At 44.7% G+C, this 23,493-nt stretch overlaps 1 long non-coding RNA gene across 1 annotated transcript in view; it reads left to right on the plus strand.

The window, feature by feature from the left end:
* LOC136373346 (uncharacterized) overlaps positions 1-10,401 on the plus strand; it is a 361,796-nt gene extending 351,395 nt beyond the window's left edge. Inside the window, exon 2 of the long non-coding RNA XR_010745636.1 lies at positions 9,872-10,401. This is a non-coding gene — a long non-coding RNA (uncharacterized lncRNA). The remainder of the gene's footprint in view (positions 1-9,871) is intronic.
* Positions 10,402-23,493: the final 13,092 nt, after the last annotated feature.

The raw sequence follows: 23,493 nt of genomic DNA on the forward strand, positions 1-23,493 counted from the left end.
TATGCAAAGCTCTATATGTTTTTAATTTCTTAAACTGTTCAATGACAAACTTGAATCCTCCCATGACTAGGCATTTTGCATCATCCACATCGCTTTCCTGCCAGGAAAAACCACCAGTACTAATCCGTGACCCAGAATCTGACAAAATCCTGGGCCCTTACCCCTTGATCACTTGGGAGAGAGGCTTTGCTTGTATCTCCTCAGAAAGAGGACCTTGCTGGATTCCTGCAAAGAATGTGAAGCCGTTCTGAGAACCTCTACCAGCAGCCGACACTACCAAATCCACAGGAGAGGAGGAAGAGGAGAAACCCCACCCAGACTGCAGCTGATGTTCTTTTGTCCTGTCTAGGAAACTGTGAACTTTGAGTTTTGTGTCAGTATAAAGGGTGTGAAAACTAGAGATATTACGGAGTCCTTTTGGTGTAATTCAGGTAAACAGCCATTGAAATTTTAATTATAGCAGAGCACAAGAAAAGGATAGTCCTCACCTCTCTACTCTCAGGAGGCAAGTATTGAGGAAATCCGAACATAGCCATATTTGCAAACTGGAATGCAGACAAAACAACTGAGTGCCTTATATTTAACTGATCTTTTAAAAAGAAAATATGCTAAAAGGAATCTTTTCTCTCCACAACATAGATCAAAATAAACAAGCAAAAAACCATGGGATTGAATCAGATGCTATGCTTATTTATGAATCTTTCTGATCACTCAGAATCTATCCATAAAAGCATTCAGCTGCTGAAGGGTAGTGTGTTTAAACTAAAGGTAGAATCTGGATCTTGGCTAGATAACTTGTTTAGTGGCTGGGGTTTGACACCTTGGCTAAAAGATTTTCTTAGAATAGGAATGCATGTTATGATTTTTAATAATAATTATGTTAGTTATGATACCTTGCTTGCTTCAATGTGTGCAGAGACTGATTGATAAGGCTGTTAAAGGAGTGTTTTCGGTTAATACAGAAGGGGGAGATGTGGGAATACACAAGTCTGAGAGTAAGACAAACTTAATTAGCATAACTAGTTGGGTGACTAGGATGCTGTGGCAAGGACAAACAGAACTTTGAGCTTATGAGAAGATGGGATTAAAACCTGCTTAAGGGAAAAGATTCAATCAACCCCCTACGATAAATATGTTGTATAATGCATGAGTTGCTTGTATGATCTTCTAACCTAATTATTGTAGTAGAAATTATTAACCTTGCTGAAATGGTATATAAGACTTGGAAAACCTGAATAAAATCGAATTCTGATCATGAATCAGTCTTCCCGTCTCTCCATCAATCGCCGATAGACCCTGTGCACTTTTTGGCGAAAAAGGGCACTGCTGCCAGCAATGCCCCTTGAAGCCAGAATTTGACAAGTTCAGGAACAAAGGGGGAGGTGGGAAAAAAGGGAGTGGGAATGAAAGACCTCATAGAGGTAACCAGCAAAAAGCTAAGGGGCGAGTGAGGGACCACCCAGCGTGATGACGACAGTCGAGTGGCCTGAGTCAGAGAGGGGGAAGGAGGGGAAGGGAAAGAGGGTCAACAAAAATCTAACCTGACTTTCTCAACACAGACTGTGACACCGTATCCTCTCCAGGATTCACTACCGAACACGACACAACATTTGATTTTGCCGCCACCGTCAACAACTTTGACGACGACCTCATGGTACGAGCCATTCCAGTTGAGCCTCGTTGAGCCACTCCATTTAAAGGATCAGGACTGGCACACCGCAGTGGTGTCAAAGGAACCAGGTATGTGGCATCACATCGAGGGAAAGTTTGTCATTGTTGGGGACTGTAAACATACCCCAAAAGAAACTGAGATCGCTCCTGGGCTGCTGACCTCGGACCCAGAGTGATTTGTTCTATGGCTGCACTGTCTACACCCACCGATTTTCCTCCTTAAAAAGGGCAAATCATTGCTCAAGTTATTCCTGCCAACGCTGAAAGAGTCCCACAAGTAAACGCAGTCAGGAAAATTGGGGAGGACAAGCCAAAAGAGACCTGAAAACTCACGGTGAGTGGGGAGACCCAGGTCATCGAAGGTCTCCTAGACACGGGCGCAGATGTGACTATTGTCCCAGAGAAACTGTGGCCGTCACATTGGGCTTTGCAACACATGGCTGGTCACGTCAAAAGTGTAGAGGGTTTACAATTGGCACGTCAGTCCAAGAGCGTGGTGCAAATTGAGGGGCCGAAAGGACAATTGGCAACCTTGCGTCCTTTCATTTTAGATTATGAGGCACTCCTGTGGGGAAGAGACCTGATGGCCCAGTGGAGGGTCACGATTGACATATCCGACCCTCCCAAAAATTTTTGGGCCGTGGCCACTGAGCAGCACCCCATCCAACAACTGAATTGGAAAACTAATCACCCAGTGTGGGTGGAACAGTGGCTGCTATCAAATAAGAAATTAAAGGCACTCAATGAGGTCATGGAGGAGCAGCTGAAAAAGGGCAACATCGAGGAGACCACTTCATCATGGAACTCCCTGGTGTTTGTCATTCAAAAGTCTGATAAAACCAGATGGCATCTCCTCCACGACCTCTGGAAAATTAATGAAGTAATCGAAGATATGGGGTCTCTCCAACCAGGAATGCCTTCCCCAACCATGCTCCCCCAAAACTGGAATTTGGCCATAATAGATATCAAAGATTGTTTTTTCCAAATTCCTCTGCACCCTGACGATGCCAGTTGCTTTGCATTCTCGGTCCCCACCATCAACTGAGAAGGCCCTAGGAAGAGGTATCACTGGAAGGTCCTTCCCCAGGGCATGAAAAACAGCCCTGTGATCTGCCAGTGGTACGTCTCTTCCTTGCTGTCCCCAGTCCATGCAGCTGCACACCAAGCCATCATCCAGCATTACATGGATAATGTACTCGTCTGCGCCCTGAACGATGACCTGTTGACACACGCGCTTGACCTGACAGTCACTGCACTGGTTGCTGCAAGGTTCAAGCTGCAGGAGTCAAAGATTCAGAAGATGCCACCCTGGAAGTACTTGGGGCTCAAGATTGGCAAACGGACCATTGTGCCGCAAAAAATTGTCAATCAAAACCAAAATTGAGACTCTCGCATATGTCCACCAGCTGTGTAGGGCTTTGAATTGGATGAGGCCTTGTCTGGATCTGACCACTGAAGACTTAGCCCTCCTTTTCAATTTATTGAAAGGGAGAGAGGGGCTGAGTTCCCCTAGGTTACTCACCCCAGAGGCAAGGAAAGCCCTGGAAAGGGTCCAAGCAGTGATGTCCTCCAGGCAGGCCAGCAGATGCAGCCCTGACCTGCCATTCTGTTTCATCATTTTAGGACAGTTGCCACACCTCCATGGGTTGATTTCCCAGTGGGATGAGAGAATTTCCAACACTCCCAGGAAAGACTGAGGCAGAGAAGATCCTCTTTTGCTCATAGAGTAGGTCTTTGTCAGCCACCAGCGGTCCAAGAGAATGACTCGGCCACAAGAGCTGATGGTAGATCTGATCCGGAAGGCCAGAGTCCAGATTAGAGAACTGGCAGGCTGTGACTTTGAATGTATTCATGTGCCAATTAGGCTAAAATCGGGCCAAATTACAAAAGCAATGCTGGAACACCTACTTCAAGAAAATGAAGCTCTGCCATCGCGCTGGACAATTATTCAGGTCAAATTTCTATTTATCAGCCTGCCCACAAAATTTTTAATCAGGACGCTCAATTCAAATTGGCTTTAGAGAGCGTTCAGAGCAAAAGGCCTCTTGATGCCTTGACCATTTTCACAGACGTGTCCGGAAGATCCCATAAGTCAGTGATGACTTGGAAGGACCCTCAAACTCAGCAGTGGGAATCAGATGTTGCTGAGGTGTGAGGATCACCTCAGGTTGCTGAGTTGGCCGCAGTTGTCTGGGCTTTCGAGAGGTTCTCTGAACCCTTTAATTTAGTAACTGATTCGGCCTATGTTGCTGGAGTAGGTTCCAGAGCAGAAGGATCCGTTCTGCAGGAGGTGTCCAACATTGTATTGTTTGAGCTGCTCTCGAAATTGGTAAAGCTGATTTCCCACCGAGAGCAACCATTTTACGTGATGCACACAAGGTCACACACGGACCTGCCGGGGTTCATTGCAGAGGGAAACAGAAGAGCAGACGCTCTCGCTGCCCCTGCTGAGATGGCTCTGCTGCCGAATATTTTCGAGCAAGCTAAGATCAGCCACCAGCTCTTCCACCAGAATGCTCCAGGTCTGGTTCAATGTTTCCGTCTCAATCGAGACCAGGCCAAGGTGATTGTGGCTGCCTGTCCCCACTGCCAAAAACATGCCCTCCCCACTATGAGTGCAGGAGTGAACCCCTGAGGGCTCAATAGCTGCGAGGTGTGGCAGACAGACGTCACGCACTTCTCCCAATTCGGGAGGCTAAAGTACGTGCACGTCTCGGTGGGCATTTTCTCAGATGCTGTCTACGCCTCTGCCCACACAGGGGAGAAGTCTGTTGATGCCATAAAGCATATAATCCAGGCTTTCTCCTGCTTGGGCATCCCGAAGTCTCTGAAGACCGACAACAGCCCTGCGTACAAGTCCAGGGAATTCTGCAGTTTCCTGCAGCAATGGGGTGTGGAACATAAAACTGGCATCCCCCACTCCCTGACAGGCCAAGCAATCGTGGAGAGGACTCATCTAAATCTAAAAAGAGTCCTTTGTCAACAGCAACAGGTTCTGAAAATTGAACCTCCCTCGGTGCGACTTGCTGGGCCTTGTTTACCTTGAACTTTTTAAATTGTTCCTTTGAATCCCTGAATCCTCTCATTGTGAGGCACTTTGGCAGGAGCGGTCAACTAGCTATCTAGAAAAGGCCGAAAGTCCTCGTCAAAGACCCAGACACCTTGAGAACAGAGGGACCTCATGATTTGGTCACCTGGGGGCGCGGGTACGCCTGCATTTCTACGCCCACCGGATTGCGGTGGATCCCCTCAAAATGGGTGAGGCCCTATCTTCCCAAGGCCTCTGGAAAGCAGACGGTGCAAGTGTCCGTAGCCTCCTGGCAGAGGAAAAGAAAGGAGACAGACCGTCAGTGAGGATTCCTTTTCCCTGTCAGACCCCTAAAATGGCTCCCTTTTAACTCTATCTTATTTTGAGTTTTATTAGGTTGGTGGAACTGGTCCAGCCCAGAAATTAAGACCTCCAGAGCAGCACACCTCCTTCAGGCTGCATTGATCACCAGTCTCCTTCTGCCGGCAAGTTTGTGGATCGTCCCTCAGCCAAAGGCCAACGTTTGGAAAACCCTTGCAAAGGCCATGGGACAGGATCACATCTGCCTGTCCTCGGCCTCTGCCCAAGATCCCATGTCATCCTGCCTCATGGGGATCCCTTTCCGAGAGGTGTTTCCTCTCACTCTTCTTCAGCTTTGAAAACAGTATAACAGCAAAGCCCCCAGTCAGCCTTCTGTGAATTTTGTTGAAGGTGGCCTAGAAAGAAAAATTGCCCTTCCCATCGCAAACCCCCTGGTCCTTTGGAGAGATTGGGTGTCAAGCCTTAAACCTGCCCCTGAGAAGCCTCAGGAGCTGGAACTCCTAGGCTCCTCACAAGCTTCTTTTTGTGTTCAGTTTGTTTTTGACCCTCCCGAAGGCCAGGAGAGATTTTTTACCCCTGTGGATCAGTTTAAAAATGTTTACACTCTGGAGCGTGGTGTGATAGAATTGCCCACATGAAGATGGCCTCCACCTTTGATCACCAATGCCTTTCCCTCCCTAAAGGCACCTTCCTGATTTGTGGCGACCGAGCGTGGCCAGACATCCCCTCTCGCCTGACCGGAGGTCCATGCACAATTGGCAAGTTGGGGCTGTTTACCCCCAAAACTCAAATTATGGATTGGCACCACAAAAATTCTTCTAAGCTTGCAGCAGTCCAAAAAAGAGACCTGGCAAGTCTCGACACGGACTGTAATTCGGACATCATCCACTGGTCCAGGGCCAAAGCTACGGAAGTTACAGTTTTTCTGCCCTGGGTATCCGTGGCCAAAGCTATGGGTGAATTGGGTCGATTGGAGTGCTGGGTGGCTAAACAAGCCAATTTGACATCCAACGCCTTAGCTGACCTTCTGTCCAACGAAGAAATAACGAGGCAGGCAACCCTTCAAAATAGGGCGGCAATTGACTATCTCCTGCTCCTACACCAGCATACCTGCTAGGAGTTTGAGGGCCTTTGCTGTTTTAACCTTTCTTCCAAGGCTGAGGACATCCACAAGTCTATTGATAAAATCAGAGACATGGTCGGCTCCATCAGGAAAGAGACTGGAGACTGGTTCGACAATCTTTTTGGAAAATGGGGTCTTTCCAGCTGGACTGGTTCCATTGTCAAAACTGGATTGTTGGTTTTATTTATCATAATTACTGTTCTGATTGCATTTGGACTAATCAAAAGACTCATTTATAGACTTCTTTTTGCCTCCACCACACCCCCTGAAGTTAACCATGCTGTGGTCCCTTCTACGCCCATTGAGATGATGGACTGGAGCAAAGGAGACGACGAGGAAAACCTGGAGGACTTTCTTCCAGAGGAGGAAGGACGGTGGCCTGTTCCTTTTGAGGACTGGCCCACAAATCAGCTGGGGTTTATGGACCTATACCCCGAATTGGAGTATTTGGCCTCCCAAACACAGTTCTCTTTTAACTAATAAAATCGGGGAGATGTGGTGGTGCATTTTGTTTAGGTTCACCTTTATATTTCGTTTTGTAAAGCTATATGCAATGGTTTGTTCTACGTAAACACACACACACACACACACACACACACACCCCATGTTTTTCCCCTTATAGTTTGCCCCTAGTTAAAGTTATCTGTCAGTCATTTGTTATATAACCCCCTGGTCCTGTCAGTCACTTGGGGATCTCTCCCTGCGCCCAGAATGTTCCAAGAAGAGCGTCGAGTGACTGGACAGGATCCAGGCTTCCCCCTCCCAATATTTTCTATATGCTTATTGCACCTGTCTATTGTATGTTGAGCCACACCCTTACTGTACCCCATTGGTGATCTGACTGAACCCTCTCCTGTGTTACATCCCTCTCTTAAAAGTTGTTGAAAAGTCCTACTCGAGTGTCTCTCTGAGGTTGGTAACCCAAGGTCAGGACTGCATGTTGGAGCCAAATAAACCACTGTTGGCTTTACCCCCTCGAGAGTCTCTCCTTTATTCTCTCTGCCATCGCCACACTACGCTGCAGACTAGCCAAGACTCAGATATTGCTGTGGTGTCAGGGCTGACCGGACTCAGCGATATAGGCACCACTGCAATTATTCTTTTGGCAGGCCATTCTTCTTCTCCCTGTTTTTGACTTCCTCCTGCTAAAGGCAGCTCTTTTTTTCAAATCTCTTTTCTGTCTGTCTAGGGCTTCATACAGTGGGGTCCCCAACAGATTACTTTCTATCCTGGGTAAAATGAAAAAGAAGGGCCTAATCATTCCCAAAGTGCAAGATCCCTTCCACTTTCGAGGTAGCTCACTATAGGCCTTCTTTCCACATATCCAGTAGATGCCATCAGGGACTTTCCACTTCATGTTTACCTTTTCAGGCTTTTTCCAATACTCTTAAACCTTCAAAGGACTGGTAAGGGTTAGCTCCAGGACTCTTATACCAACATAATCCAATTGACTCAAACCATTCACAATTGTCCTTTTTTCTTGGCTCCAAAACCCAGCTGGGGGTTCCGGCTGCCAGACATTCGACACGTTATTTGAATTTATTGCTAGGGTGGATATGCAGGGGGTGTAGCCTACCAACGCAGTGTATTCCTTACTGTTGGGGAAGATGAATCAGGGAAACCTTATAAATATGATTGCTTAGCAAAGATTCTGAAAATATGAAACCTATAATCGAAATAGAAATGAAAGCTTACATTGAGTTGTAGGATACTGAGTCTTAGTTACTATATAACCTGAAAACAATGGTCTAGCTTAGCTGAAGGAGAATCCCTTTTGATTGAGCAGAACCCTTTCTGCTGGCTAAGGGATCCAAAGGTCAATGTAGCAAAACAGAAGTCTAAAGAGTAGTTTTTAGAGTTTAAAATATAACACAGTATGGTAATATAGTAGTTCTTATAGGCTGTATGTAGATTCTATAGGATTTTGTGTCTTGTGTTGGTTGGTCACTGAAAATTAGAATATTCATCACAAAAGGAGATATAATGTATTCTAACAAGGACCTGGCTCTCTTACCTCTTCCTCCTCTCCTTCCTGCTGCTCTTAACTCTCTTAACTCTCTTACCCTTCCTCTTCCCGCTACTCTTGCTCTCTCCTGCTCTCTTCCCCCCTGCCACTTTGCTCTCTTGCTCCCTTCTCACTTAGCCCACACCCTCCTGTTCTTTCTCCCTCTCTCTTTGGAACTTCCCTTCAGCCGAGGCTGGTGGCTGAAGGCAAGGCCTTTTTACCCACGACCCTTGCAATAAACCCACATGTTCTAGAATATACAGGTTGGCAGAATTCCTTGTCCCAGCCGTCCGCAGATTCGCCTACACTTACCTTCTCTGCTGATACAAATGGTTCCAATGATCCTTTTGTCTAGGATCTACCCTTCAGGTCTCTGAATAGTTTTTGATTATTGTCCCATTTTAGGAGTTGTTCTGGACTTAAACCCTCACCTTTCCATGGCCATTTTTCTGCGATCTCAATTTTCTGCAAATCCAGCAATTAGACAGACGTAATTCAGTGGCAATTTCCTGCATCAGATCTATAAATAGGTTCTGATTTGGAGCAGGTAATCCCCAGTCTTTATATTGTTTTTGCAACTGCTCATAATGTTCACTTAATGTTTTTAGTCTTTCCTGTTCAATTATTTTTCTTTTTACTTCTGATTCCTGTCTCCTTAATTCTTGTGTTATCATTTGCACCTTACTTTCAGGGTCGAGTCCTTCCTCATTTCTTGAAAAACAGAAGGTCTTATCAAATTGTAAACATGCCTTATCATCATCCTGTTTGAGGAGATCCAATGCTATGAATTCGTTTCCTGAAAGTGTTTTTCCCTCATGTTTTAGGATCTTTTCCACCCAATACATTTTTCCATCCATAGTACACATTTCTAATTTGTTTTTATCATAGCACAGTCTGTTGATTTGATAGTACCTCAGAAAAATAGGGTTCTTTCTCCCACCTATCCACACAGTCTGGTTACATTGGTCACACACAGCGATAGTTGGTATCTTTCCTGTATCCTGTTTGTAAATTCTGTGTGCTTTAGACTGCCCGTCGTTAGTAATTGCCCTCGGGTCATGGCATATCATCTCTTTTTCTGATTCACAAATTTTATATTGAGTACCATTAAAGAAACAATATCCCTTTCTCCTATCCCCTGGACAATCATAATGTGGTTGATACTTCAGGTTCTTTGTTTGTCCCTTTTGTGTAACTTCCAGGCATGGTTCACACTCCTTCATGAGGGTCAGCCTCTGCAGGTTCTCGGGGTGGAATCCCCTCGCTTGGCTCAGGACTAGGCTCAGGACTACGAGGACTTTCCACCACAACACTCCTCTGCCTTTCCCTTCGCCCACGGGGTAGCAGTCTGCGGCGGGGTAACCCATCTTCTTGGCAGCAGGCGTATGTTTTTGGGCTCCTGTTGGTCCGAGCCACAAACCTCCTTTTAAAGACACTCCACCGGGACAACCTGACTGTATCTGAGTGGAAAGGTACTTTGATTGTCCTTTGGCACTCAACATCGAGCACTTCAGCCTCTGCATCCAATTGTCCTTTTATTCCCTTTTTATATATTAGATAGCACACTAGAAAATCTAACTCCAGTAGACCCAAGCTCATGGCAATTACTAAGAAATGGCTAGTCTCTTTTTGCTCTTCCTCCAAACAATTAGTACACAGCCCACTTGGTCTATGCCTGTTGGAGTCCAGGACATCCCCTTGGATGACCTGGGACCCGAGGAAGGGAATTTGAGCCCTGGACAGGGGAGTGTGGAGCCAGTCCAGGGGGCTCGGAGACCTTGGCACAGAGCCCAGGAAAACACCGGGTTTGATTTTAATCTATGGGAAAAGCTTCCAACATTGCAAAAGGAATTACAAACCACTGGGATGTGAAAATAGTAGTTTAGCACAGTAGACGATATAGAATTCAGTAGTTTTAGAATTTATAGAATAGAAGTAAATAGGGACAAGATGGTGGAATTTGGGTGGTACCTCATGTACTTCTCCTTCTTCCTCATCCTCCATCTTTTGGGGTGATGATGGCACAAAGTAGTTAGAGTGGATTGGAGCAAAGTAGAAATGTCACTTTTAGTGTGGGCACTGGGCATTGGCACAAAATAGTAAATAACCAGTACGTAGTTATCTGTATAAATGTTAGGGGACATCCCCTGAGGCGGGCAGTCGCCTCGTGTCCCAGCTGCTGTCCGGACCTCGGCTGGGGAGCAGAGAAAATTCTGAGATATCGAATAATAAACAACACAAGAAACCTGAAAACAGACCTTGAGGACTCTGCTTTTTTACACCGATGCGACTCAGGGCCTTTAGAGGGCCAAGGACTTTAAACCACCTAAATCTTGGGTGAGGAAACCCCCCCGACATATGCCCCCCTTTACAATGGGCAACCCAAATCTGCTTACAGTGTACACACTTAAAGTAAACAAAGGGAAAACAATCACAGTTTGGCTTTATACAACTTATCTTATCCCCTCTGTTCATTTGTGGTGATGCTGTAATCTGATTTTCAAGTCTCCTGGAGACAAGGACACTCCACTTCGGGGCAGGGCCTTGAGACTCAACCTTCTTCACTCTCAAAGCATGAGTCCACTCTTTTTCTGCAGTCCTGATTGCTGTATCTGTAGTGAGAAGGAAAGTGAAAGGACCTTCTCAATGAGGTGCCAGAGGGACTTCCCTCCAGGTTTTTACCAAAACTTCATCACCGGGATTTATTTTGTGGATTGCAAACCCCAAAGGGGCACTTTGAGGAATGAGCCCCTTTCTCCATAGGTCCTGTAAATTTCTGTTTATGGCAATTAGATATGGCTGAATCTGGGTATCCTCTGTTTGAGGATGCCCAACCGACATTCCATGTTTGTAAGGCATTCCATAAAGCATTTCCAATGGTGACAATCCTGTTTCTGAATGAGGCATAGTTCTTATGTTCAAAAGAGCTAGAGGAACGCATTTTACCCAAGACATTTTAGTTTCTATCATTAATTTGGATAGTTGGGCTTTTAATGTTTGATTCATTCTTTCCACCTGGTCCGAATTTGAGGGTGCCATGGGGTGTGATATTGCCATCAGATTCCTAAGGCTTCTGCAGTTTGTTTGATAATTTTGGAGGTGAAATGTGTTCCCAGATCAGAATCAATATGATCTACTATCCAGTAGCGAGGGATAATTTCTCCCAGTAGCACTTTTGATACTGTTTGGGCTGTAGCTCTTGCCCTAGGGAAGGCTTTTACCCAGTGGGTTAATTTGTCCACTATTACCAACAAAAATTTGCACCTCGCTACCTTAGGTCAATCGGTGAAGTCCACTTGAATCCTTTCAAAGGGGCGATAGGCAACCAGGCATCCTCCTAAAGCTGTTTGTCTGGATCTAGCTCAATTGACCCTCTGGCAAATCATACACCCATGCACTTCTTGTTTAGCCAATTCATAGATACCTTTACAGCCGAAAAATTTCAAAAAATGTTTTGCTAGAACCTGTGCTCTCCAATGTGTTTGCCGATGCAACCTTTTCAGAATTTTCCTGGTATATTCTTTTGATACCAGCTCTCTTCCATCAGGTAATTTCCACCTTCCTTCCTCTAGCTTACCCCCTATTTTTTCATATTCCTCAATTTCCTTCTGAGAACGGTAAGGGGGATATTCCAGAGTCTCCCCTTCCCTAACCTCAGGGATACTTACCGTGAGCAATGCTGCTCTTTTTGCTTCCTTGTCTGCCAAATTATTACCTCTGGTCTGGAATTGCATACCCACCTGATGTCCTTTGACATGGACAATGGAGATTTCTTTGGGTTTCCTGATTGCCTCCAGGATTTGCCTTACCATTTCCCCGTGAATTAACCCTCGTCCTCGAGTGTTAATTAAACCTCTCTCTTCCCATATTTTACCAAAAGTGCGTGCAATTCCGTAAGCATATTTTGAGTTGGTGAAGACAGTGTTCTTCTTCCTTTTAATCTTTTGAGTGCCCTTAGCACTGCATATAATTTGCAGTCTTGGGCAGACCAATTTGCATTCAGAGGCCCTGACTCCACCACTTCCCTGGATTTGCCATCCACTATGGCATATCCTGATTTCCTTTTTCCCTCTATTACCCTTGCTGATCCATCTACAAACCATTTTTCTCCTTCTTCCATTTCCTCCTCTCTCAAGTCTGGTCTTACCTTGGTTTTCAGTTCCACCATTTCTGTGCAGTCGTGGGTGGTTTCCCCCAATGCCTCTCCAAACAAAAACTGGGCTGGATTCTGAGCAGCTGTTGTCCTAAGTTCCAAACCATGTGAATGCACCAAGATAGCCTCATACTTCAGGAGCCTGGCATCTGTGAGTCATTTATCTGCCTTTTGTTGCAGAATGCTTCTCACATTGTGTGGTGAGTATACTACCAGAGGAGCCCCAAATATTACCATTTTAGCCTCTTCCACCAGCAGAGCTACTGCTACAATGGCCTGCAAGCAAGTGGGCCATCCCCTGCTTACTGGATCCATAAGCTTAGAAACATATCTTACAGGCTTCTTGGTCCCTGCCCAGTCCTCAGTTAAAACACCATGAGCAGTGCAAATGCTAACATTCACAAACAACTGAAACTGCCTTTTCACATCTGACAAACTTAATACAGGAGCAGTTATCAATGCCTCCTTTAGTTTCTTAAATTCTAATTCATCCTGTTCAGTCCATTTCACCCTATCTGTGTTTAGTCTCTCATAAAGAAACTTTACCTTTTCACTATATCCTTCAATCCATTGTCTGCAGTATCCTAACAGCCTCAACAATTGCCTGATTTCCCTCTTTGTCCGTGGAGGGAGCAGAGCTATAATTCTGGCTACTCTCTCAGGATCTAATTTCTTTTTATCTTTTGATATCCAGTGTCCCAGGTACCTTACCTCTGACTCAGTAAATTGTAACTTTGATTTTGAAACCTTTAATCCCTTTTCTCCCAGAAAATTCAACAATGAGATTGTACATTCTCTCACTTGCTCCTCCCTTGGGCCAGCTATCAACAGATCATCAACATATTGTAATAACTTAATTCCTTCTACTGGCACAAATTGACTTAATAATTGTTCAAGAGCCTGACCAAAGAGGTTAGGAGAATCCACAAATCTCTGAGGCAAAGATGTCCATCTAAGTTGCTGCTTTCTATTTGTTTCAGGATCCTCCCATTGAAAGGCAAAATAATCCTGACTTCCCTCGGCCAGAGGGCAAGTCCAAAAAGCATCCTTTAGATCTACTACACTGTACTACACGTCCTCTGGAGAGACCCTGTTCAGAAGGGTATAGGGATTTGCCACCACGGGAAACTTGTTTTTTTGTTCTTTCACTTACTGCTCAGAGGTCTTGTACTAACCAGTAGCTCCAATGTGCCTTTTCTGCCAGGATGGGTGTGTTGTGCCTTGACATACAAGGCTCCAAGGTTCCCTTTTTGATTAAATCATTGATGACCTGTCTCAGCCCCCTCCTCCCTTCCATGGATATAGGGTATTGCTTAATTCTAATTGGTTATTCAGGTTTTTCTATTTCAATTGAAATTGGTTCAATTTTCAACCTGCCCACCTGCCCTTGAGAACACCAAACCTTTGGATCAATTTTGTCCTCATCCTTTGTAGTTAGCTTGTATAAACTTAGCACTAACTGTGAATCTTTTTCAGTCAGATTTATTCCTAGGGCTATAATCATATCTCTTCCCAACAAATTGTAATTCTCTTCTTTCACCTGAAGCAAAATTCCTTAAACAAATTTTATTATCAGACTCTATTTCCACATTTTTAATTTTCTCCTGGTTTTTAAAACAGCCTGGGGGCAGTTTTTGCACTGTGCTCTGTTCTGTTCCTGTATCCACCAAACATGTTACTTTTTAATTTGTCTGCACGTCCTCCGAGCAGGTGGGGGGGAAACCACCCGGGACTGTTTTTTTGATGGACACGAGGTCCAGGAACGGACGCCGTGCCTGATTCCTGGGGCGGGTGCTCTGGGGGGAGGGTGGGGTGGGTTTGTCTGTGGTTGCAGAGGCAGTGAGCCTGCCGGAGAGGGTTAGGTCACAGGGGCTGGGTGGGGACAGGACTCCCCGGGGCTGGGGAGCGAGCATGGGCAGAGACTGCACTCCTGCCCGGCGGGAGCTGCAGCCGGGCGGAGACACTGAAGCCGTCAGCTGGGAGGGAATGGGGGGGGGGGGGGGGGGGGGGGGGGGTTCGCCTGCAAGGTTTGGGGCGAGGGTTTCAGAGGGGTGGGGAGCCTGGGTTTGTATGGGTTTGGGGTAAAAGTTGTATACGGTGGTGGAAGATCTATCTAAGGGCTCCCCTGTATCACTCTGGGTTGTGACGGGGGCTTTTTACCAGGAAGAACCTAATATCTGCCCCCTGTTTTTCTCGCAGATTTTTCTGCGTTTTTTACTGGACGTTTCTCTTTTTTTTGTTACATTTTCCTTAGCTCTTATCAGGCCTGTTTTTCTAAATTACACTCTCAAATTTTACCAGTACCGTGTTGTTCTTTTCTCCAGACCTGTAAGGCTACTATCCCTGTGGGGAACAGTCCCAAGGGGGTTTACCTTACACACAAGGCTCATTTTGGTGTTTGCTTTTCCCCTGCCCCATCATATTTTATTTTAGCCTAAAAAAAAATACTTTTTTACCTTTTTTGATGGTGGGTCTCGGCCTGAATTCCTTCCTTCTTAGCTTCTGCTAAGAGCTGGGATCTATTTCCCAAACTGTTTTGTCACAAACTGGGTTCCGCTTTTTGCTGGATTACTTACCCGTCCAGCGAGCTGAGCTGCAGGTCTGTTCGTCCAGCGATAAATCTTCGGTTTGCGCCCTGGGCTCCCACCAGCCCGTAGCTAAAGGTTTACCAGTTTTCCCAAACTCAGAGGAACATATCCTTCCCTTTTAGCTTCCTGGTGATTGGTTCCCCAGACTCTCCTGAGTCTGGGTTTGATGAGCAAAATGAGTTTTCTCCGACTCGCTTCCCCGTCAGCCGACCAAATTCCTCACAGGAGTTTGGAACTGCAGATTTCAGGTCCACACTTGGGTCGTGACCAGGTCAAGTCTCATTCACTCACCCAATCACCCTCACTCAACCAGCAATACTTACAGCTCTTTTTCTTGCGTGGAATCTTCATGCACGGAGAAATTTTACGAGTGAAAATTGTATCCACGGCTCCGAAAGACCCTCCTAGGTCTTTCCCGAGTTCCTTACTGTTTCTTGGATCCAGAACCTCTCTTTTATTGTGGCGCTTAACCTAAATTTGTTCCTGATACAATAGATGCTATGGGGTTTCCTGCTTCACCAGGCCGCCGAAAATCGGCGGGGCACCTCCCATGCAAAGGGGTTCCGCAGCACCAATATTGTATCTGAGTCACGGCACCAATCTGCTATAAATGATTAGAAGCCAATCCAAAGTAAAAGTATTTATTTAGCAATTTTTCCAAAATCAAATTAAAAGGCCACAATAAAATCGGACAACATCGATTGAATGCTGGGTGGGCAGAGTGACAGTAACAAAGGTACCATCCAACCTCGACCACACATACTGGGTCTCGACGTATGGTTTTTATACAGTTTATTTATCCCGAGGCTAAGTCCATTGAGAATCCAAATATTCATGTATCTCTATTTCCAAGCGAGGCTTTGAAAGGGGTTTCTATAAGTATGAAAAGATGATTTGATAGTTTTCCCTGATTTCTCCTTTGGGATGTTGATTTGATCATCCTCCGGATTCCCCCACCAAGACTGATATCAGATGTCGAGCAGCCGTGAAGTGGAGGTCCATCCTTGATGAATGGGCCATCTCCAGTCCGGCCATGTCATTTCTGTTGCAAATTTTGTGGTTTCACAGCTGCACAATAGGCCTTGGAATCTTGGAGATGCCCTTGAGTAGCTTTTAATAGACCAAACTTTTTGATACAATATTATATACACAAATTTGTCCATTACATTTACCACAGCTCATAAATATGTTTTTGTTCTTTGTGAAAAGTATAGGGCAAGGAGATCAGCTCCTTTGAATCCCTTTATTAAGATCAGCTCTAGGGGGAGGCTCGTGGGGTTGCACACACTGCAGCTGCTCCTGATGAATGACGCAGGGGAGGAGGTGTTCAGCCTTGCTGCAGGGCAGAACTGGGCCTTCCTTCCTCACAGGAGTTCCTGGGTAAACCTTGGAAAGATGCTCTTGGGCTCGTAGTCTAGGGGTTTTTTTTCTGGTTGAGTGCTGTTAAAGTTATGGTGACAAGGTGGAACCCAGCTTTGATTGGTGTGAGGTTCTCTATGGTTTTGCGGACCCAGAGTGGTTATTTGGTTATTCCTAGTCCTTGGTTTTGTGTTGGCTCGTTGTTTTTAGGGGTTTTATATCTATTTCAATACTTCTGGGGGCTAAGGTCCTTGGGAGTCTCCTTTATTTGCATGCCGGGTGGTGTCATCAGTTGCTATGCGAGGGGCAGCAGGGCAGGGGAGCAGCAGGGCAGGGGTGGATGCTCGACGGGGAAGAATACAGTTGTAAAGAAAGGGGTTCTGAGGTAAGTAGCATTTAACAGGGAAAGCATTCAGGACAGGCATTTGCAATTACAATAACAGTAAGTTTGGTGTAAACGTTATTTAACCAAGAAGGCCTTTCAATAGGTACGAAAAAACAAGATAACCAGTATTCAACAGAGAGAAGACACAATAACAACACTTAACTGAATTTAGAAACTTATATAAACTGAATTTAGAAACTTGTATTTTATTTCTTACACTTTGGATATATTATTACCTGTTTATCTGGTTTCCAACAGTACCTCATAGGCTTCTTGAAGTCTCCTACCTTCTGAGCTGGAACTCCAAGGGTGAGATGCACAAAAAAGCTCAAAGGGTTTTGTTAAGTCTGGAAGTCCTAAGGCAGGTGCAGACATCAGGCCCATCTTTCAGTTACGGAACACATGTTCACTCTCTGGAGTTCAAATTAAAGGTCCTTCTGGAGCATTAGAATATTACAAAAACAGTCAATTTTTTCATAATTTACATTTAGAGGAGTTTGGTCAAAAATGTCCACTTCTTCTATCCTATCTTCCAATAGTTTTTCTCAGTTCTTTTACTGACTTTGTCTTTCTACATTTCAAATCACTCTGTCTTCCATGCAGGAGAGAAAAGGGTTAAAGTCTTTGCTCAGAGTTTTTTTTTCTTCTTCAGCTGACTCCTGGAACTTCAAGGCTGCAGGTGACTGGGGGGGGGGGAGGAAGAGAGAGAGGGAGCTGCTCAGGAACGCTGATGAACAACCCTTCTCTACCCCTGGTCAGATCTAAGCAACTCAAACTTTGATCAGCTCCCTGGAGCTCCGGAGAAAAGTTTTTTAAAAGTTTTTTTCCTTTGGACTAGCAGCTCTGACAATCAAGGCCCAGAGCACGGCCACCATTGTCCTGCTGCAGGGCCAGACTGTTGGTCTGCAGCCCTCCTCCTTCTTTCTCTATTGGAGTGTCGTGGTCAGTGGGAGAAATGCCACGAATTGATATGATTGAATAGCAAGACTCAGTTTATTAGAAGCATTTATAGAATATATAGCACACCTAATAAGCTCATGCATAAAACTAAAAGTAAGCATACTATTGGTTAAATGAAGAAGCACGAATCTGACTCCCACCTCTGCATTCCTATGGCTTCTGCTACACATTTGATATTGTCCAGAAGCACCCTCAAGGACACAGTCTCTGACTATAAAGATAAGGGTAGAGCAGCATCCTGTTGCTATATAGCTGCAGATTGTTTATGCGACCTCTCGCAGCTAGCTATATCCTACATATCCCCTGTTTTTCTGTTGGGCAAGTATAGCATGGTTAAATGATTGGCTGGTAATTTTCATAAGTATATTTTGCAAACATGATATCAAGAAAGGCAGTACAAGTAATATAAGGCAAATTATAAGCAAAATGATTAATCTTATCTGTAATGTTTTCTTCAGTCAACCGGTTATTCCCCATTGATCAAATTTTATTCTAAAAAAATCTATCATCTTGTTTTAAAAAGATGTATGTGTTGTTGTAGGTCTTGCAGCTTCTGGTGAATGGATTCTGATTGGGTTATCTATCAAAGGAATTGTGATAATAGCACGTATAAATTTTGATGATTGTCCATTACCAAAATATTATCTCACTGTCCCAGATTCTGCAACAGCTGAAAAACTCCTTTTCAGGGAGGGCTTAGGTAGCCTCCTCGAGTAAGGCTCAAGTTTACCTCAAAAGTCTGTTCAGCTGTCATATATATAAGGTCAAATTGTCAAGTCAAAGTGACTTGTATTTAGTTTTTGTTGTGCAGAAAACATCTGGGTTTGCTGATGAAAACATCTCCTCTAGTTAAAGTCAAAGTGTGGCCAGGACTTTGGCTTTATCTTAGAGTGATATTTCTTAAAATATTTTTAAAATAAAGCTCTTATCAATAGCAACAATAAAATAATCAATCAATAAGTCATGTCTTTTAAATAACTATCTTAAACCTAATTTAACTTACTTAACTTACTTATTTTACTTACTTATTTTAATTTATTTTTTATTTTAAACCCTATTATCACTTAAATTTAAAAACCTTAATCTTAAGTTATACTTATTAAAGTCTAAACTTAAAATAAATTTCATTATTACTTAAACTTCATAAATCTTAAATGTAACTTATACTTAACAAGTCTTAAACCTAAAAACCTAAAAACCTTAAACCTAAAAGCCTTAAACCTAAAGCAAACCACATAATTTTTTTTTAATACCAATAAAATACTAAAACACAATCTAACTTGGATTTAAGTATATCAAATTATTACAATTAAAAATTCACTTTTATTTCAACAAAAATAAATGATTACTGCATTTTCTTGTGTGTACTTTGCTTGTGATCATGGCACCTGCATTGCAAGCATTTAGTGGTTTTCATATTTCTCCCTCTCCTGTATGAGGAGTGGAGGCTCAACGTTTGTGGTGCTGTGCTGAAGCTGAAAAGCTGGAATTCTTCCATTCCGCTGATCGTAGTGGGGGAGGGAACACCATCCGCTGTCGCCTCTCTCGCCGCTGCCTCTCTCCCCTGCTTTTGTTGCGGTGCTGTGCTGTGCTGTGATCGATGGGGTCACGCCGCCGCCTCCCCCCCTCCTGGGCTTCGCTGCATCCCTGTTGCCGGGAGAGGGGAGGGGCCGCGCTGCCTCGCTTGCCGCCGCCTCGCTCATCGCCGCCTTCCATGTCGTCCCCGCTGCCAGCCCCCCTTGTCGCTCTCAGCTCTGCCTGACCTCTCGTGTTTCATCATGCCCTCAGGGTCTGGTGGCTGTGCCACTTCATTGATCGGTCAGTTCGTTCTCGGAGATGGTGAGAGAACTTTCGCTCCTGAAGCCATGCAGTCTATTGTCTAGCAAAATGCGGCAGGCATTGTGCCTTTCTCGGGACAGGGGTTACAAACACTGAAAAAGTTCACAAAACTTGGAGGACTTTTGCGTCTCTCTGCGTCATTCCTCGTCCCGTTAAAAGCCTGAATGGCTATCTCAGCAGCCAGGCAGTCTCGGCAGCCTTTGTTTTTGGCCAAGACAGTTCCCAGGTAATTAAACTTTTTCTCAAACCACACCGAACTCCTGAGCCGTTTTTCTGTTTTTTCCGCCTCCAAAATATACAGTCCCATAGTATTTCTCCTACATTCTCCACTCTGTCTCACTAAACACGAGCGATGGTCTGGATACTTTTTTCTCTTTTGTTTTATTAGTCCACAAGGCCGTCATTGTCTTTAATTGTTTCATCTCTCTTAGAGAGAATATTTGAGATGAGCTACGTAGCTGTCTGAAACTTTTTACCCATATGTTTTCCCTTCTGTTTCTTTGTTTCACAAGTTTAGCTTACCACAGCCGTCTTCTCCACTCAGTGCAAACCCCCACAGCTCCACTTTTCAAACAGGGCGGTCCCGCCTCCAGCCTCCAAACTCTCTGCTGTTCTTGTGTCGATGCGCTGGGTTTCCCATAACTTATCACCGAACCTGTGCCACTCTCTTAGCTCATGGATTGTATGGGGATTCGGAAAGAACCCTTGTGCATCTCCATAGGTTAGCAGCCCTGGGAGCTCCTTACAGAGATCAATGTCCTTAATCTTACACTTTTCTAAAAAGCAAGTGAATAAGTTATGTGCTGCTTGCCTTTCCATCCTTATCATCAGCGCTGTTGCAGCTTTTGCAAGGTCTTCAGCAGCACTTAACGGCCGGACCCTCCGCTGAGGTCGTCCAGGGTGCAGCACCTTGTTGCTTTTCGCCGTCCTCGCTGCTAAAAGGATCTGTCCCCCATGCGCCGACCGGCCGTGCTCCGTTCATTTTCCTCACGTCAGGGTCACCATTATGTCGTGGTCGGCAGGAGAAATGCCACGAATCGATACGATTGAATAGCAAGACTCAGTTTATTAGAAGCATTTATAGAATATATAGCACACCTAATAAGCTCATGCATAAAACTAAAAGTAAGCATACTATTGGTTAAATGAAGAAGCGCGAATCTGACTCCCACCTCTGCATTCCTATGGCTTCTGCTACACATTTGATATTGTCCAGAAGCACCCTCAAGGACACAGTCTCTGACTATAAAGATAAGGGTAGAGCAGCATCCTGTTGCTATCTAGCTGCAGATTGTTTATGTGACCTCTCGCAGCTAGCCATCTCCTACATTGGAGAAGCCTGCGGGAGGCGATAGAGGGGGCATAGCCAGCCTCAACCACTGTCCCACAGGCAGGGCCCTCCCCTGAGGCCCATCAGGCCTGGCCCTAAGGGGCCCAGCCTGAATCCTGACTCACGAGGTGATGTTAGCTTCTTGACAGCCGTAAAAGAAAAAGACGAGTCACTTGGGACTTATAATTCAAGACTGTGTTTCTAGAGACATAAAAATATTCCCATTCGTCAGCCAAGCTGTCAATCACAATCCATGATAGAACTTCCTTAGGAAAAAAAACCTTTTCACATTCATGCTAAACCACCACAGCCCTCCTTTAAAAGCTCATACAGTGGTTTAACTAAAAGTCCATAATTTGAGACCCACAATCTACACCACCCAGCCATGCCCAAGAATTGCTCTTAAGTCTTGTGCAGTCACAGGTTGGGGTACCTGGCAGATGGCTTCTTTTCAGTCTGTTCCAAACTTCCGCTGGCCTGGAATTATTTCAAACCCAAGGTAGGTAACTTGCTGCCTCATGATTTGAGCTTTTTCCCATGGTACTTTGTAGCCTCTTTGGCCTGGGAAATTTAGAAGACTGATAGTCAATTCCATGTACTTTTCATTAGTTTCAGTTGCTAGTAGGATGTCATCATACTGCAGGACCAACTCTTTGGGGTTCTCTTTCTTCCAGGTCTCTAATTCTCTTGCCAATTGATTCAAAAAAATAATTGGACTATTTAAATCCTTGCAGTAACACAGTCCAGGTAAGCTGAGTCTTCTGACCATTTTGGGGATTTTCCCATTCAAAGGCAAAAGTGCTCTGACTTTGTTTAAAAAGGTATGCAAAACAAGGTGAATTTATTACTGTAAACCATTGGTGATATTCTGAAAGGAATGTTAACAGGGTATAGGGATTGGCTACAACAGGGTGGATATCCTGAACTATATGATTGATCACTCATAGGTTTTATACTAACCTGCACCTGTCTGCCCCAGGCTTTTTAACTTGCAAAATAGGAGTGTTATATTCTGATTCACATGCTATCAATAATCCAAATGCCCTGAAATTTCCTATTAGGCTCTCTATTTCCCTTCTAGCTTCTAATTTTAAAGGATATTGCTTCTGACTTACTGGTTTTGATCCAGGCTTTAGTGTAACACAGGCTGAGGTCATTTGGAACATCCTGGAGCTCCACTGGCCCAAACCAAGGATGTTACTGCATTTTCTAAGGCTTCCAGTATTCCTCCAGAATTCTCTGATTCCTGTGTACCCTTGTAGTGGTTTCACATTCGCCAAATTTAGTGCCTGCTCTTTTTTACTTCTGGGAGATAGGCTTTGGGAGAAAAAAGCAAAACAGGCCCCAACTTAAAAGTAAACAGATAGATTTTACTAACACACACTAAGGAGGAAAAATAAGAAAAGACAAAAAAAAAAAAAAAAAAAAGAACCAAACGAAATTTCTAAACCAACCCTTTCTCTGACCACAAACTGTTCATTTTCCACAAACAATGTAAAGAGGCAAAACTCATAATTCCAGGTCAGTACCACTTAGAAAACAGTCTTTCATTCAGTCTTTGAGAGAAAGAAGTCTCTCCTGCTGTTTGGTAACTTTCCACAAGAGAAACAGTCTGCTTGTGGCTTCTAACTCACGCAAAAGAAACCTGCCCAGGAAACTTCTGCTGTTGTGGAACCTCCTATATCATGTAGCCTTTCCTGTGACTACATATGGGCCGTAGATTCACATATATATTGGGGTGACACTTTTAAAGATAAACAACTTCAAAGGCAAAGCATTTTTCAACTCAGGGAACAGAGATGTCTTCTCACTTCTTTCGCTGGCACAAGGGGCTTCTCATCTCTCTCTCTGTTCAAACCTCTTATGGGATCACCAAATCACAACTTCTAATTCAATATTCACTCAGTAAATCACAGATACCTTTGCTCAAAATATCCACAAATCATCTCCCCAATTCATATTTAAAGGATTAGTCTAGCATATTCATATTACAGTCTGTTTACCATAACTCACAGGAGATTTTTTCAGCCTAGAACCAAGGCAACTTGTCATCTCTTCCACCTAAGAGGTCACTTTTTCCCTTTACATGTCTCAAATTTGGCCATCTCTCTCACTAAGGAAAAAATAAGGGCTTTGGAAATTTCATCTGTGCCAAGAAAGGGTTAAATTTTGCCAGGTCTTTTCTCTGGGCTGTGGCTGACTTCAAGGCCACACCAGCTGCACCGATGGGGGAAGTGGGGGGAGAAACTCACGCCAATCGGAGCAGCTCCGGCAGTCAGGGATTTCAGCTGCAGCCTCCACCCCTACCCCCGGCAGCTGATGGGGGGCCTGGAGGCATGGCCAGACTAGGGCCAACTCCCCTCCCACAGGGAGAGGCAGTGGGGCCTGGCCAGGCTGGGCCGCCCCTCAGAGCTGTGTTACCTTCTCTGGCTGGAAGTAAAAAAGGGATTGGCTTGGGCACACTCAGTTTTATATGGGTATTACCAAAAGTCGCCTTCCATTTTCTCAGTGGTCAAAATACATGTCAATCCAAGAACTGGCTCCAGATAGGTCTCTGTCCTTTCCAAAGAATTCTAAGGTTCTAGCAGAGTGTTCTGGGTTGAGCTGCCTCCTATCCCATATATCCATCCCATATCTTGGATACATTGTTATGTCTCGCAGCTGGCCCCTCCCTCTTGGGCGGGTGCCTGCAATTCTTTCTTTTTTTTTCTTTGTTGTTTCGGCTCTTGCT

This window comes from Sylvia atricapilla, chromosome W (assembly GCF_009819655.1).
Source record: "Sylvia atricapilla isolate bSylAtr1 chromosome W, bSylAtr1.pri, whole genome shotgun sequence".
NCBI lineage: Eukaryota > Metazoa > Chordata > Aves > Passeriformes > Sylviidae > Sylvia > Sylvia atricapilla.